Source organism: Staurois parvus, unplaced genomic scaffold (genome assembly GCF_062004578.1).
Source record: "Staurois parvus isolate SC_StPar_1 unplaced genomic scaffold, SC_StPar_1.0 ptg000636l, whole genome shotgun sequence".
Lineage (NCBI taxonomy): Eukaryota > Metazoa > Chordata > Amphibia > Anura > Ranidae > Staurois > Staurois parvus.
The window spans coordinates 4,024,070-4,042,445 of record NW_028318432.1 but is presented as its reverse complement, the minus strand read 5'-3'; the positions used below and the strand labels follow the sequence as shown (position 1 = coordinate 4,042,445).

At 42.4% G+C, this 18,376-nt stretch overlaps 1 protein-coding gene across 2 annotated transcripts in view; it reads left to right on the top strand.

The window, feature by feature from the left end:
• Positions 1–18,376, top strand: part of NEBL (nebulette) — a 306,245-nt gene that overhangs the window by 52,876 nt on the left and 234,993 nt on the right. The gene's annotated exons all lie outside the window — the stretch shown is intronic.

Below are 18,376 nucleotides of genomic sequence, written 5' to 3'. Positions count from 1 at the left end.
GACCATTTCAGTTGATATTTGGAAGATATGATCGTAAGTTATGGATTGCACCTCTGTTTTCATGATGCAATCTCAGAATCTGACCCATCAAAATATGATCAAAGTCATTTCAATTCTGCTGACAAATGCAACCCAATCGATAATTTTCCATCCTGGCCAATTGACTCAGATCTGATCTTAATCGAGTCCAAGGACTCATGCACACAGACAGAACAAATGCCGCTGCTAGGAGCATCTGGCATTTTTCTTTTAATGGCCATGAACTCAGCCACATATTATTTAATGTGGCCATGCACATGTAGGCATTTTTGCATGTATTTGTGTGCAGCGTTCAGGGGCAAAAAAATAAAAAAATGTCCCAAAGCTGCATTTGGAGAGGTGCTTATGTACATGATTTAGGCATGTACATGCATAAACACATCTAAATGCACATAAACGCATATGAGCGTACATTTGTTCTAGTGGCTAGGATAAATGAATATTCCAGCCAATAGAATGAGTTTACAGAAATACCCTTCTAAACACCATACATACAACTTGCGGCTTTTATTACAGGTATTTATATAGCATAATCAGTTTACACAATATATATATATATATATTATACATTTATATCAGTCCCTGCCCTCAAGGAGCTCACAATGTAAGCTCCATAACTCACATTCATATGTACACATACTAAGGCCAATTAACCTACCAGCATGTCTTTGGCGTGTCGGAGGAAACTGGAGTTCACAGAGGAAACCCACTCAGAAACAACATGCAAACTCCCAGCAGGTGGTGGCATGGCTGGGATTTCAACCAGCGACCCTAGTGCTGCTAAGGTGAAGGGCTAATCACTTACCCTAGGTTCACACCTAAACGTTTTGCAAAAACGCAGTACAGTCCATTTAACATGACTTCCTATGGGACATGCTCACATCTCCGCGTTCTCACCCAATGCATTTTTTGGAAAGGGTCAGGGACTTTTTTCAACACAAAAGGTTGCGTCTTTGGTTCTATAGACTTCAATGGAAAGGCTGCAGAAAAGTATGTAGTGCATTCTTGCTGCATTTTTACCACGTTTTTGATCCATTTTGCTTTTTAAATCTGCTTAGCAACAAGAAAAAAAAAACAAAAAAACGCAAAGCGCGACAAAAACACAGTTGCAAAAGCACAGAACGCAAACCAAAACGCAATGCACAGATGTCTCAAACGCAACCTGCATAGGTGTGATTCTAGCCTTAGCCACTGTACTGTCCATTTTGGGAGCATACCCTTGTGCATAAGGCCTTAACCAATTGGAAGCAAAGTTATGCCTTTTTGATTGTTTGCCAATTTGAATGTTTTGATTGAATTACACATTGAGCCCATGATAAAAACGAAGCGCCTACGGTCACCATTAAGTGGATGAGTCTTACCAAAACAGAAAAAGCATCCTAAAGGTCAAGTCCACCCAAAAGTAATCTTGAGTCTGAGTCAGACCCTGCCTCCTTACGTTTTGGAAAGTCCAACAATGAATCCTCCCTGCCATAATTCCTAACTCTATGCCTGCCCAATTGGGAGTTTTGTGTGTCCCTGTCCACTTTTGTGTGTTCGACCATGCCATTCTCTAATATATAAAAATAAATGTGAACCCGGAGTGTAGAGATCTTACCAAGAGGGTCAATAGTAGATACTGTATAAGGAATCAGGTGGTTTATTTCTTCAGCTTCTACCAAAAAGTACAATATCTACTTTTGGTGGACTAACCTTTCAAACTTTTCAGACTCACTGGCCATCAGTGCAGTGCTAGGAAATAGTGGCCTCTATGGTGTAGGGCTTGGGGAGCAGCAAAAACATCTGACCATGCAGGTTATGGTGAGGTGGGAAAAAAGGAACAAAAATGTCCTCTACTAAATCTGCGCATAACAAAGTAGAGCCTTCTGAGAACCAAAGATATCTACATATCTCATTCAATCACATATCTTACAAATAATGGGATTATTCTTCATTTCTGGCTAGTGTGGTGTTTCCTTTGGCTGTGGAAGTAGCAGAGAATATAGGACCTATTGGACCTTGAGGGTTGCTTATCTTAGCTCTAAGCATGGCAGGCAGACCAAAAGGCAATTTCAGACCTAATGTAAGAGCAACAGAACTCTGGAAGGTGTGCTCATAAAAAGGCAGGCAGAGGGCAAAAAACTAGTCAACAGTATTGCCCGAGGTCTCACTGCATATGATCTTTCTCCATTTCCCATTTACCATGCCTTGTTCTGCACTGCGTCTCTGTGAAGGCAGTCATATTAGTAGAGGCAGGGCTTTGCTTCCTGATATCAGGTCTCCAGCAAGGAAAACAGTGAGTATCACCAAATCTACTCCAAATCTCCTTAGACTATTGGTTAGAGGCAGCAGTGCCTTAGATCTCATACTACAGATATGAGGCTGTAGACACAGGAGTGCCTAGGCACACTCACATACTAGGAAGTACACTGCTGTTTTCCAGGAGGTATTCCAGACAAAATGTACATTTTTCAGGGTACTGCCTAGGCACAAGTAACATCTTTAAATGTTCCTCTTAAACATAGCAAAGTTTTTCGGCTCCATTCACACCTGACGTTTCTCGAACATCCAACAAAGCACACAGAAAACACGCATTTTGCCACTTTTCAGAAAGGTGCTGCAAACGCTCATCACCCTTGCGGTGCCATTAGTTATAAATGGCACCCCAAACACTGGTAGCAGACACGTATTCTGCCGTGCAGCAAACACACTACAAATGAGCTAGAATACGCAGTGAAATAATGTGCCACGCTCCATTCTGGAGCTTCTTTGGGACATTTGATGTGCAATGGGCATCCAATTCAAGTGAATGGGCTGCACTATGTGCGATGAGCAGAAACACTAGAAAAACAGAAGCAGAAACGTTCCCGCTGCGCTCAGGTGTGAATCCAGCCTTTAAAGTGGAAGGCAAGGCTAAACCTATTCTGAAGTTGCTCCAGTCCAGTCACATGATTGTATCCCAGCGCCAAGTTCATTGTAATGAAGGGAGCGCTGACAATGGATGCCTGATAGTAAGTCTATGGGTAACATAATTGCCCAGACTCTGCAACCATTGTCGGCTGTCCCTCCTCTACAATGAGGCCGGTGCTGGACAGATCATGTGACCAGACCGGAGCGACTTCAGAATAGGTAAGTATAGACATCTTTCCTTTACATGGTAGATAGAATAACCTTACAATGGGGGTAGGAGAAGATTTAAGCTTTGTTAGGTTTTGACTTGCCTTCCACATTTAATGTCTCTAAAAAGAAAAAGAAAACTACAAAACCTCTCTGGGCTTTGACAGCTCATCCCTTTAATTACTGACACATTACATGACACATAAATTGCACAGGTCCCGAGGCTGGCTAAAGATAGGCAAGGCGCTTGTTCAATCTAATTCACCATGCAACCTGCAGAATGTAACTCCACTCGTCATTTATGGGTTGGGTTTGTAGCCCTTGCTTCTACATTATGCAGAATGGTATTATACCCTCCGTGATAAAATGTGCTTGATATATTTAGAACTCTCACTCTGTGGTCTGATTGCATCCTCTTCTCTTTCTTCTTTCTGTGGTCATCTATTTACCTTTTAATTTCTTTACATTACGTTAGTTTTATTTTTATTCAGTGATGTCCACTCCTTGCAGATGTTTCTGCAGTTTGGTGTCAGTACCCATAGAAATGCATGTTTGAAGAGCTTTTCTACAGAGCTTTATATGGCTGGCCAAAAAGGCAAAGTAGGCACTGGCACAGCTGCACCAGGATCTGGGTACTCCAGCTTTAGTAACACTTCCCCAGTGTATTTTATTTTATACAATTTAATATAAATTTTCATAAAAACCCCAACCTTGGCAGGACAATTCATCTTTTATATGGTTGCACTTGCAATACCCATACACAACTAGTGGGGATTGGTTACATACATATTCCAATGCACCCCATACAAGAATTTCTTCACAGGGTGTTCCCCAAAAAGGGTAAATTTATTTTTTTAATTGTATACAATAAAATACATTGTGTTTTATATATTTTATGTTTATTTGCCATATAAAGTTCCATGGGAGGCAACAATTGGTAGAGTATGTTCTTTTCATGCATAGGCTGTAATAAGAAAATTGCTGACCTCTGTACCAGAGTAAAGTGGTTTATGTGAACTACCATGATTACTTTTCTATTTATAACTTTGTGTATTGTAATAAAGGTCTATGTTTTTAGGAGTGGAAGGGGAGGCTGTATAATATATAGGCAGCATAGCTAAACTTGCTTGTATATAAACATATAGGCATTCCAGCGCTGAGCGAACTATTGACACTTTATAAATACTGTATAATAATAATAATATAGCATTTTATACATAATTGCATTGATCCAGCTTGGACGAGTGTAACTGCACACACAATACCTGTGGGATCTCCCTAGAAGTTGAACATTACTGTAACCAGCAATTTTTGATTACATTTTAGGCCTGTACGTGGCTGAAAAAATGTTATTGATGTTATTACACATGTATTTTCTAGGAGAAAAGTCCCTGCATAATGATCAGTAAAATACTTGCGTATAAATGCATTTAAATTATTATTATTATTACACAGAATTTTTATAGCACCAACAGTTTGCTCAAAGGTAGACATTACAGTTACAATACAATTTGGTACAAGAGGCAACAGAGGGTCCTGCTATGTGTAAAAACACATATTTTTAAATTATAATTTATTTTCCCCCTTTGTTTAGACTTAATTTATGCACCTCAAAATGTGTACATGTTCATTTATACACGTAAACGCATGTTCTTAGACACAGAATTCTGGATTTTGTGTTTTGGATCTGAAAGCAGCTCATGTTTACACACATGTGCGAATGGCTTCTTTGAATACAGTGCAGATGCTTTCAGATCCGTAATTAAAGGACACCTGTACATGCATTTTTTACGGCCGTGTGAATGAAGCCTTAGATTATGCTATGTCATTGGGAACATGTAACTAATGTAAAGTAGGTGTTATCCCAATTTGTCTGCAAAAGTGGAAATTCACTTTAACAACTTTCCTCCTGGCCTACTGCAGAATGACAGCTGGGCATACCTTTCGTCATATGATGTCCTCCCAGAATGAGCATCATGTGCGGCCATGCTACGGGCGTGATCTATCACCACCTATGTCCACCGGAAACAGCTGATGACAGACCACTGTACCGGCCCACTTCTGGTACCTTGTGATCACTGTGATCAGTCACAGCAGATCACATGACAATTTTAAACAATGACTGGCTTCGATTCATGTCATTCATTGTGTACCGTTATGTTGATAGCTGTGATTGGTCACAGTGACCACATGGTACAGACAGGTCCAATCACAGCCCATCTGTATCATATGATTAGCTGTGGCCAATCACAGCTAATCACAACAATACATACCAAATGGATCTATTTCATTCAGTAAAAATGCATACTTATACTGCTAGAAGCAATCATGATATGTAAAAAAAAAAAAAAAATCCGGATCACTTCCCCAGAGTAATACACAGTGTGTTAAAAAAAATCGTTAATTAAAAATATATTATTAATATATATTTTTTTGGTACTGTCACCAGTCAGTGTCCCAGATCACTGCCATACCAGTTATATGATGCTGTACTACACTGGTGAAAGTATGTAAAAAAAATTGTGAATGTTTTTTTTTCCATTTCTTCATTTTCCCAAAAATTATGACAAAAAATTACAACTTCAGAAAACTTACCATGCCTCTTACTAAATACCTTGGACTGTCTACTTTCCAAAAAGGGGTTATTTGGGGGATTTTGTACTGTCCTGACATTTTTGGGCCTCAAGAAATGAATGAGTACACCAGGACTGATCGATTTTCAGATATATACCATAGTTTGTGGACTCTATAACTTTCCTTTATTTGTGTGAAAATTTTTTAAAAATGTCATATGGGTACAGTGTTACATGACCAAGCAATTATCATTCAAAGTGTGACAGCGCTGATAGCTGAAAATTGTCCTGGGCAGGAAGGGGGTGAAAGTGCCCGGTATTGAAGTGGTTACCACTTGTCTACCAGTGCCATTTATAAACAGTGGCTGGTGGACAGGGATTTTAAACATTTTAAATTTGCAGGGAAGGCGATGCTCTTCTATGTGGAAGTGATTTATAACTGGCCTTTCAGTGCCACCACCTGCCCGAAGGTACCACTACCCCTGCCCGACGAACCTCTTATTTTGCAGCATTCAAAGGCACTGGTGGTTCTGCCTCTGATGAAGGCCAATGCTGAAGAACATTCCTAACTTTGAAGAACCTGGCTGGCAAATAACTAGCTGTAACTGGTAGCAACAAAGCGATGCTTGGGTCAGTGACCCCCTCACCCAGTCCTTATGTGTCAATCAGACAGGCGACAAGCTTTCCCTGGTTGGGGTCTCCCTTTGATCCAAGATGAAGTTGTGATGGCTGTTCCCCTGAAGCAGCTCTTTATGCACAGTGTTCGGCTTGACAGTCTCTTTCTCAGCTTCCCCAGACTTTTCTGTGCCCTCTGGCTCAGCCCGGTCTAGTCCAGAACCGCACAGCTCGACACATGCTCTCATACACTCCTTCCTCTTGCAAAGTCTTTCTCCAACTCCCCTTGTATCCTCCCAGGCTTTTTCTTTTATATCTCCCCCGCTCCTTTGGGCTCTGTAGTTTAATTTCAGCTAAACTGTGAAGAAAGTTGTGCTTTCAGCCTACAATTCCCAGAAGTCTCTGGATACCTGTGTTAAGCTATATCATTTAAAAGTGATGAATGCCACTACTGTGGATGTATAAAGTTTCTGCATCAATGTAACTGTGTATAAAATATATATATATACACATATAAAATATCCATACCTGGATTTCTTCTTTTAAAGGTACCGTTGTTCTGGATATACATTTATTTTCGATTCTTGAATTATATCAAACTCTAACTAGGATGAATTGAGTGGACTTCATGACTGCAGCTTAGCTGAAATAATTCCTGCGTAGCACTACTAATTCTCGGAATTATTTGATTAGTTGTCTGTAATTATGTTTTTTTTAGGAATATGACAAAAATAGAAAGAATGAAGTGGACAGGGATGCTAGCTCATCCCTTTTATTACTAACACATAGGAATGACATGTGACTGATGAAATGCAGCCAGGGCACTGAATCTAATTAACCAGGGAACTTCTATAGCTTAGATATGTCAGTCATTTTACGGGATGAGCCAGCAGCCCTGGCTGAGCACAGCAGAAGTATATTGGTAACCTCGTACATCAAGCAGGCCATTAAATGAAACGATATGAGGTAATTTGTACCAGCGCCAGGTGGACAACACCCAGATGTGCGCTGATAACCCAACAATGGCTCGTTGTGCATCTTCTGAGCATTTGCATCCTCTGAAAAGATATTGAATTACAGCCAAATCATTAAACATTGTATAAATATGGCTTTTGTCTGGATTTCTACATCTATTGTCTTCCCCATTCAGCTCCTCTCTGAGTTCATCATATTTGCAAATTATAATTTGCATGATCTCAAATAATCCTATTCTTCTTGTCCACATCGATTTTATCACTTTCTCACTATCTCTGTCTCTTCCATGCCATGTGTTAAAGTATATGTGAACCCTCACCTTGTAAAACAACTCATTCAGTATGAATCAGAAATGAAAAGCAAAAATTTGTGTATTTTATATAAAAACATTATAAATACCCTTTACCCCTTTTATATAAGTGGTCACATACTGTCTGTTCTCAGCTGCATAAGGAGTTTAGAGAGCTAGGAGAGGAGAAACAGCAGTACACTGATCTTCAATGTGATTGGCTGTTTAGAAAAATGAGGGGGCTGCCAGCACAAGCCTAATCATTGAAGGAGAACGGGATCTCAGCACAGCTAGAAAACTGACCACACGGTGCTCTCATGCCTAGTGTGGTCAGTAGTGAGGAAGCAGAGGGACTAGCAGGAACACCAGGGATTTCACATAAAGGAAGCAATACAAAGAGGACAGGATACTTTTTCTGTTCTGACGCGGGCTACGAGGCCATAAACTTTATCTCCCATGATGTATACAGCTATACCATGTGGTGTTAAATTTATCCCTTGCATCGGGTCAGACAGTTTAACTCAATGATTAAACTCACATGTTGAGGAAGTCAGATGAGGAAACCCATTTGAATGTTCCGTTTATTGGAGAATATTCATAGGTAGAAAACGTTAACGTTGTAGCCTCATGGAAAGATGCATTCGGTAAGACAGGATATAGTAGAATGATTACAGAGAGAGGCAGAGGGGAGGAGTATACACAAGTACGGTGAGAGAAAGAGCTCAGCTTAGACCAGTGGTACTCAACCTTCCTAATGCAGCGACCCTTTAATACAGTTCCTCATGTTGTGGTGACCCCCAACCATAAAATTATTTATCCAGTAATTATAATTCATGAAGTGTCGTTTTACCTCCAATACTGCTGCTTTCAACACAGTAGCTGCTTTTAACAGAGTAGCTGCTTTCAACACAGCAGCTGCTTTCTACACAGTAGCTGCTCTTTACACATCGGAAATATGTGTTTTCTGATGGTCTTAGGCGACCCCTGTGAAAGGGTTGTTCGACCCCCAAAGGGGTCGCGACCCACAGGTTGAGAACCACTGGCTTAGACAGAAGGAGACAGCTTAAAGATACAGAGCAATAATAAACAAGTGATGGTCACAGAGAAATAATCAATAAATCAGCATGCTCTTTGCACTGCAAAACAATGGTATAGCTTTTTGTGTTGCTTCTTCCTCCTCCAGTTAGAGCTCTGCTGTACAGAGACTACAAGAGGCTGATAACAAGTTCATGTAGTCACGCTGCTTGCATTAAATACAAATATGCTTAACCACTTCAATACTGGACACTTTCACCCCCTTCCTGCCCAGGCCAATTTTCATCTTTCAGCGCTATCACACTATGAATGACAATTACTCAGTCATTCTACACTGTACCCAAATTTTTATGATTTTCTTTTGAGACAGATAGAGCTTTCATTTGGTGGTATTTAATCACCAGTGTTTTTTATATATATAAATGAAATAAATGAAAAAAGACAGAAAATTTGTGAACAACCCCTTTCTTAGTTTCTGTCATAAAATTTAGCAAATAAGTATTTTTATATTCACTGGTGGGCACTGTTGAGGCTGCACTGATGGGCATTGATGAGGCTGCACTGATGTGCACTGATGAGACTGCACTGATGAGGCTGCACTGATGGGCACTGACGAGGCTGCACTGATGGGCATTGATGAGACTGCACTGACGAGACTGCACTGATGAGGCTGCATTGATGGGCACTGATGAGGCTGCACTGATGGACACCGATGAGACTGCACTGATGTGCACTGGTGAACCTGCACTAATGTGCACTGAGGCTTCACTGGTGGACACTAATGAGACTGCACTGATGTACACTAATAAAGCAGCAGTAATGTGCACTGATGAGGCTGCACTGATGTGTACTGGTGAGGGCACTGCAGGGGAACTGATGAGGCAGCACTGATAAGCTGCACTGATGAGGAGGCACAGATGAGGTGGCACTGATGTGCACTGATAAGCTGCACAGATGAGCACTGATAGGGCAGCACTGATGAAACTGCACTGATGAGGCTGCACTGATGGGCATTAATGAGGCTGCACTGATGGACATTGATGATACTGCACTGATATGCACTGGGGAAGCTGTACTAATGTGCACTGATGAGGCTTCACTGGTGGACACTATTGAGACAGCACTGATGTACACTAATAAAGCTGCAGTAATGTGCACTGATGAGGCTGCACTAATGATCAGGGAACTGTGTGTCAGTGTAAAATACTGTACTCACTGTGCCCCTCTCAGACCCGGCTCTCCTTCCCTTACACACGGTCTCTGTGTGAGGATAGGAGAGCCGATAACTGGAAAAGGATTAAAGTCTGTATACACTGTGACAGCTGTGATTGGACACAGCTGATCACATGGTAAAGGGCTGCTGTGATTGGTTCTTTATCTTGATCTGCTGTGTCCAAGGCACACAGCGGTCACAGAGCGCTCCCGATGAAATGGCCAGGAATGCCCTTCCAGGTGTAGAGAGCTGCGCTGTAGCTGTATATCGGCTTGTAGTATGGTGAAGTGATTAAAGTGTAACTGAAGGCAAAACTTTTTTTTTTCATTTTGAATAAAGTATGGGAAGGTTATAAGCCCTGTCAATTCTTTTTGGCCATCTGCCTCATTGGGGAGATTTTCCTTCACTTTCTGTCCCATAGCCAAAACAGGAAGTGAGAGAAATTCCCTCCAAAGTGAGAGAATCCCATTGTGTCACCAGGGTCACCAGAACTAGTGTCCCTATTAAAAGATTTCCCTCTATTACTGTTCTGGTGTTGACCCAAAATTTGTGATTTTTACAGATCGGGGCACAGATGGCAACAATAACTAACAGGGGGGTCTAATCCCTCTCTACTCTAACCAAAATTTTAAAAAAAGTTTCCCTTTAGTTATATTTTAAGGATGTATTAATGGTTACCATGTTGCATGAATGTGTGCCTTTTATATCTGCCTGCAGTTTAGCAGGGTGCACTGAAAGGCAATACTTACCCGATCCTTTGATCCTCCGGAAAACAGCGCTCCCCCCACGTCCAGCGGTGGACTGTTCCTGCTGTACTCATGTCCAGAGCTGGTCTATGGGTGAGATGATGTCAGGAACAGTCCATTCAAGACTGCTATCATGTGGGAAAGGGGGAGGGGGGCAGAAGCGGCAGGGACTGGTCTTGTGCTAGGAGGATCAGCGGGTTGGGTAAGTATATCTCTTCTTTCCCCAACCCTAGACAAAAACGAGCAGTTAACCCCTGCAGTGCGGGAACAGCCCCACTGCATGGGAAAAAAAATCCTGGAATTTCTTTTAAAAAGAACTGTATTATTCAAAGCCTAACCTGTAAGACAATCCGTACTGAATGTCCAAGCAATGAAACACTGCTCTGCTTTGTCACTGCCGTCCCCTTTCACTTCTGTGCTCCCCTGGCCAAACCTCCCTCCAGGGAAAACCATAGCAGATGGCAGTAATGGTTCAGGCGCTAGGTACATCGGTCTCAGAATTTCCACTGCTTTGGGGAAATTTTATCTATTTTGCTGTCAAAATCTATTTACTGCTGGATTTATGAGGGGTCAAAAGGGGCAATTGATCCTAGCCTCCTGGCAGATAAGTCCCCCTGTATACTAAAATATAATAAATATATATTTTTTTAATTTATCTTGGGATGCAATATTTTGCATGCAATCTTCTGCAAAAATGTTTACTTTGGTATATTGTATCAGTAAATTGTATCAGCACGCATAGAGTGCTTGTGCGTTCGCCTACGATTACATGTGGACCTCATAATAATGATGTGTCATGCATTTCTAAATTGTGAAACTGTCATTAAGAAATGAAAACGGCCCTGTAGCTATTGACTAGCAAATGAGAAAAATCGATTACCAAGGAAATTTCATGTAGAGGTAGTTGTTGGCAGCACCATCAGGTTAGATTCTATATTCTCTTTCATATATTTATGTGTACAGTGGATGTAATGTAGATCTGCTTGGGGTTTTGCTGGCATGTATCTATGGGGCTGATATGCTAAAAGCACTGTGCACTTTGCAAAGTGCAGTTGCGCTCTGCAAGTGCAGTTGCTCCAGAGCTTAATCAATTAGGTAAAGCTTGGCTTTACAAAGAATAACATGCAAGGAAGAAAAAAAACAGCACTTTTGCTAGCACTTGATTGGATGATAGAATTCAGCTGAGCTTCCCCTTGCAAAGGAGAAGGAGCTCTTCTAATAAAGCAATCAGTACCTCTTGGTGGTAAAAGCAAGGCCAATTTAGACCATGGGGGTCTCAGGGCACTTTGGGTTCAGTGGGCCTCTGGTACACAGGAATTAAAATACCCAGCATAGCACCAAACAGGGGCAGACTGACCATTTGGAAACTCGGGCACTGCCCGAGGGCCCGGGGTCAGTAGGGGGCCCCATGAGATGCCCTTGGTACCTTTTTCATATTTTTGAGTTTGGGCAAGGACACAGGGGACCCATGATCCTCTATTGCCCGGGGGCTCCATGATTTGTCAGTCCGCCCCTGGCACCAAATTAACATATCAAAGTCAGTTTATTGCATGTCACTGGAACTGACAAGTTGGACAAGTACTGGGGTGGATTTAGCAAATAGACTGTGCACTTTGCAAGTTCAGTTGCTCCAGAGCTTACTAAATGACGGGAAGCTCTGCTAACTTACATCATCCAATCATGTGCAAGCAATAATGCTGATTTTATTCCTTTGCTTACAAGGGATTGGGTATTCATTGCAAACTTTAGCTCATTTACCAAGCTCTGGAGCAACTGCACTTTGCAAAGGACACAGTCTATTTTCCTTTAGTAAATCATCCCCTATGTAGTTACTTTACATACAGTGGGATGGATTTACTAAAGTTAATCAGGCTGGTTACTATGCAAGTGCAGGTGCTCCAGAGCTTAGTAAATGAGCTAAAGTTTGCAATGAATACCCAATCCCATGCAAGGAAAGGAATATAAACAGCATTATTGCTTGTACATGATTGGATGATGTAAGTTAGCAGAGCTTCCCGTCATTTAGTAAGCTCTGGAGCAACTGAACTTGCAAAGTGCACAGTCTATTTGCTAAATCCACCCCAGTACTTGTCCAACTTGTCAGTTCCAGTGACATGCAATAAACTGACTTTGATATGTTAATTTGGTGCCAGGGGCGGACTGACAAATCATGGAGCCCCCGGGCAATAGGGGATCATGGGTCCCCTGTGTCCTTGCCCAAACTCAAAAAAGAATATGAAAAAGGTACCAAGGGCATCTCATGGGGCCCCCTACTGACCCCGGGCCCTCGGCAGTGCCCGAGTTTCCAAATGGTCAGTCTGCCCCTGTTTGGTGCTATGCTGGGTATTTTAATTCCTGTGTACCAGAGGCCCACTGAACCCAAAGTGCCCTGAGACCCCCAAGGTCTAAATTGGCCTTGCTTTTACCACCAAGAGGTACTGATTGCTTTATTAGAAGAGCTCCTTCTCCTTTGCATGTGCTTATTTCTTAACAAAATTCAGCACATGTATTTACATATGATGTATTGATCGATGTTCTCTCCAGTTCCATGGTAATCTATTATGTTCAGTACCAGTATGCAAAGTCTTGTTCATTTTTGTTAGTTGCACTTTCCACTGACCTAACAAAATAATCATTTATCTGTAAAACAAGGAAGCAATTAGCTATGGAAATATGTTTAGTTATTACAAAATTATGGCACAAACTGGAAGTGAATGGTCATTTGTAGCAGGTTTGTTAAAATTGTACAACCGTTTAGCTGCGTCAAGCGGTTTTTCTGCCAAAACGCTGCTGCTCCTGGACGCACTGGCCCTGGATTTTTTTCCTGCTGGTAAATGCTTCTGCTACTAAAAGCATCTAAAAGTCTAAAAGTCATAGGATTACATGAAGGGCCATTTGGAAGCAGTAAAAAAAAAAAGCCCATAAAAGTGGCTGCAAAAACACCCTGTGTGCATGAGACCTAAATGTGAGAACTCAGCGATCACATGAACGCTAATCGCTGAGTTCTCACCGCCGTTGTCTGCAGAGAGAGGTGACTGTCAGTCACCGCTGTCTGCTCTGACCCCCCCTACATTAGCCCCCCGCTCCTCACTGGTCTGTGGAGACGTTGGCTCAGGGTCTCAGCGGCTCGCTGAGATGCTGAGCCAGGTGCTGCTCCAGACTCTAGGGAGCAACCCGACTTTTGCCCTGGTTTGTGTAGGCACGAGAGCCCATTCATTTGAATGGACCCCCGTGCCCCGGAACACGCAGGGAAGCAGTCCCTGCACTTCTTTGGAAACCGCAGCCCGCACAGGAACCTCGGATCCCAGTATGGTTGTGATTTCCAGTGCAGGGGGCGTGCCATTAGAAGTAATGGCACCCGCCCGCGGGTCCGCATTTCCCTGTGCGGGTTTGTGCGGCTGCATGGATTTTTGTGCGGATCTGCAGCAGCACCACCCGCACAGATGTAAACCTAGCCTTAAGGCTAGGTTCGCATCTGTGCAGGTTGCATTTGACCCGTTTCTGCATTGCGTTTTGCGCTTTTGCACCTGCGTTTTTGCTGCATTTTGAGGGTTTTTGTTTATTTTTTAAAACTTTTCTTGTTGCTAGGCAGATTTAAAATGCAAAATGCGTCAAGAACGTGGCACAAATGAATCAAAAACACAGCAAAATGCACTACATGCTTTTCTGCAGCGTTTCCATTGAAGTTTATAGAACCAAAAACAAAACTTTTTGCGTTCCAAAAAGTCCCTCACCCTTCCCAAAAAACGCACCGGGTGAAAAAGCGGAGATGTGAACATGTCCCATAGGAAATCATGTTAAATGGACTGTACTGCGTTTCTGCAAAATGCAAAACGCTGCGAAAACCTGCTTAGGTGTGAACCTAGGGTAAAGTCAGGATTTTTCCCCAGCCTAGACAGGCTAAGCGATGTCTGCGGACAGTGAGCTTCAGTCCATTGCCAGCTGAAAATGGGTCACAGGAGTGTCAAAGAGCTTTGTCTGTACTTCACCTTTAGCCTTGGTTCACACTGGTGCGGTGCGGAATTTGCAGCATTTTCAGTGCGAATTCTGCACCACATCAGAATCGCATCCCGTCCATGAGAAGCCGCTGCGGATGTGTATGTTAACAACACCCTGAAAGCGGTCCGCAAAACGTGGTGCGATATGCAGAATCGGATCGCATAGGTGTGGATACCCATGCTATCCAATTATAGTGTGGACCTGCACATTTTTTGTGCGGGTGCAGGTCGATTAGATGGCTCCAATAGGTTCCTGTGTGAATCACATGTGGTATACCTCACTGCATCAGTGTGAACCCAGGCTTAATGAGACTGGCATTTTATATGTATATATAAAAAAGATTGGAACTGGGACAAAGCCTTTTTGTAGATATTTAATTTTATATTTTTATATGATATGCTTTGAATTTCAAATTAGGTTCCACGTTGTCCTCTAGCACAAGGTAGCCAGTTGAATTGTTTTATAGCAGTGGGGACAAAATCAGTCCTCGAAAAGTATTCTGTTATCTGTTATAAAATCAAAATCGAATACTGCTGAAACACTTTCAATATGACATAACAAATCAAATATCATATAACCTCATACCATAATCCTTTATCATAAACAGATCCTTTTGTGAATGTGCAAAATATATATAATATATAATATATATATATAAATACGCAGTATAGCTTGTAAGACATAATAAAACAAAACAAAAACGTATAGTCCAACGTGAGCGTCCCACACACCAACCAATCTCCGTGCACTCTACAATCAATATATTAATTCTTCTCAGAACAACAATATGATTTTCTTCAGCGTGAACACCATCGTGCCCTTCCCTGCCATTTTTTATTTCTTTATTTATTATTTCTTTTTTTTCAGTTGTGAGTACTAATAGCACAGCGGGTTTTTTTTTTTTTGTTCTATGCAAAAGAGATCTGTTTGATATGCCTCCATGATCTCACAAGTATGTATTAAAGCGACTCTGTTGATTCAAAGAAAATTCTTGTTCAATACCTGCAAAGAAGCAGAGGAATACTTCTCCAGTCCACGCTTCCAATCACTGTTCTGATGCTGAGTAATCTTCAGCTGAACTTTCTTCCAAAACTGACACATCTGGGAGTGTTGATCTCCTGGCCTCCAAAGCACTCATTGCTTCCTCCTGCTGGCCTCCACTCATTTCAGGACACAAGTGTTAGTTTTGGCAGCATAATCAGGTAAATATTTACTTTCTTCTTTTGTAGGTAGAGCTTTGTAACCAATTTGATTTAATAGAGAGGGTCACTTTAATATTTGTCTCATGAAAGTGATGCACCGTATTTACAGACACATTTTTCAGCTGCACCTGCATATATAAATATTCACCAGTCACCCTAGTAGTATCTTCCAGTCAAGCTGCATGCAAAAGTAATGAACATCAGTATGCAAATTGGATTTTATGCTTTTACTGCTTTGATTAATGGAACCATCATTCTGTCTATGGAGGAATCACAGGGTTCCAAAAACAGTTGACTTTGATGGAGTTTTGCTCATTGTATGCTGCTGTATTATCAAAAACGTATCTAGTAAATTTCCAATTAATGTTACAAGTTACACAATACATCCTTCTGTCAAGTGCGTTGAATATTTTTTTTATCCTGAAGAGCAGGCATCATTTTTAAATAACTGTACCCAATAGGCATTGAAAGAGTTAGGCCAGGTTCACATATGTGTGGCCGTGTGGGCCGCGATTTGCGTGGGCACGAGAGCCCATTCATTTGAATGGACTCCCGTGCCCTGAGACACGTGGGGAACAAGTCCCTGCACTTCTTTGGAAATCGCAGCCCACACGGGAACCTCAGTTCCCAGTACAGTTGCGATTTCCAGTGCAGGCGGTGTGCACTCCTTTTCCGCATGCACTCCCGCATTCCTCTGTGTGGGTGGTGCGGCTGCAGGTATTTGTGCGGGTCCCTCATTCCTCTGTGTGGGTGGTGCGGCTGCAGGTATTTGTGTGGGTCCAGTATTCCTCTTTGTGGGTGGTGCGGCTGCAGGTATTTGTGCGGGTCCCGTATTCTTCTTTGTGGGTGGTGCGGCTGCAGGTATTTGTGTGGGTCCCGCATTCCTCTTTGTGGGTGGTGCGGCTGCAGGTATTTTTGCGGGTCCCTCATTCCTCTGTGTGGGTGGTGCTGCTGCAGGTATTGTGTGGGTCCCTCATTCCTCTGTGTGGGTGGTGCGGCTGCAGGTATTTGTGTGGGTCCCGCAGTCCTCTTTTATGGATGGTGCAGCGGCAGCAGGGGTGGACTGACAACTCATGGGGCACCCGGGCAATAGGGGATCATGGGGCCTCTGTGTCCTTGCCCAAACTCAAAAAAGCTTATGAAAAAGGTACCAGGGGCATCTTATGGGGCCCCCTACTGACCCCGGGCCCTCGGGCAGTGCCCGAGTTTCCAAATGGTCAGTCCACCCCTGGGCGGCAGATATTTGTGTGGGTCCTGCATTCCTCTGTGGGTGGTGCGGCTGCAGGTATTTGTGTGGTTCCTGCATTCCTCTATTATGGGTGGTGAGGCTGCAGGTACTTGTGTGGGTCCCGCATTCCTCTGTTATGGGTGGTGAGGCTGCAGGTACTTGTGCGGGTCCCGCATTCCTCTGTATGGGTGGTGCGGCTGCAGGTACTTGTGCGGGTCCCGCAGTGGGAACCAAGCCTTAACTTCCCTGGTGGTATTCCCGAGTGTAGCTCGGGGTAAAGTTTCAGCACCACAAGCGGTAACCCCAAGCTACACTCGGGAATACCCTGCAGTGTTGCTCCGGGGTCCCTTCTGCACTTACCTTCTCCTGCGCTCCGGCGATGTCCCCCCTGCAGCATCACTGGCCATCTCCTCCGGCCGATGCCGGTATCTGTCTTCTGGGTTCCGTCCCCTGCGATGTCAGGACGTACGGGGACGGAACTGGCGGGAAATTTAAAAATGTGAAAAAGTAACATTCACTAAATTCACTAAAATCACATAGTATAACATTACTGTATCAAACCATTTCACATACATTTTGTCCCGAGTGCTTTGTCCTGCGCCCTGCCTGCATTTTTACCGTTCTTTCTGCCTTGAAACTGAGAAACGTCCATGGCGTCCAAAAAGCGTCCCTTTAGGTCAAAATCGGTTTTAGACCGGCTAGAGAACAGCGATAGTAAATTAGAACCACTTGCAGAATTGAGTGATAATGATTCGTGGGGGAAATTCTTCATCAGACACTGAAAATGATTTTGCGACTGAGCTCAGTGATGTGCGAACTTGGCGCTCTATTTCAAATTTCAGTGTTTTTGGTTTGATTATATTATTGAATTAAATGTATTATTATTATATTATTATTTTTTATGATTATTTATTAAATTATAATTTATGATTTCATATTTCAAATTTTAACATACCCGGGATGTTTACTAGACTCTTGTTCGGACAGATTTCAGTGAGTTATTTCTAAGAATTACAGGCCTACAATAAAAAAAATACATATTTGCATGCAAAAAAATGTACCGCTGTGAACACAGAAATATGGACATAATCAGACTGCTAGGGAGATCGAAGTTGATATGAATGCTCAGTATTTTTGATATCTATGCTTGCATCCCTATGCCTTTATTTAGTCGTGGTATTTTATTTAGTTTATTTTATTTAGTCCATGGTTACTTCAACATCTCCACCTCAACCAACATGGGAACATCTTCACTATTAATTGCCAAAATATTCTATGAATGGCTGTTGCCACACTCACTTGTTTCAGGCTCCAATGTTGGGTCTTCTATGCTTTCGCTGCGGCCTCTCTTGGTTGAGTTGGAAGA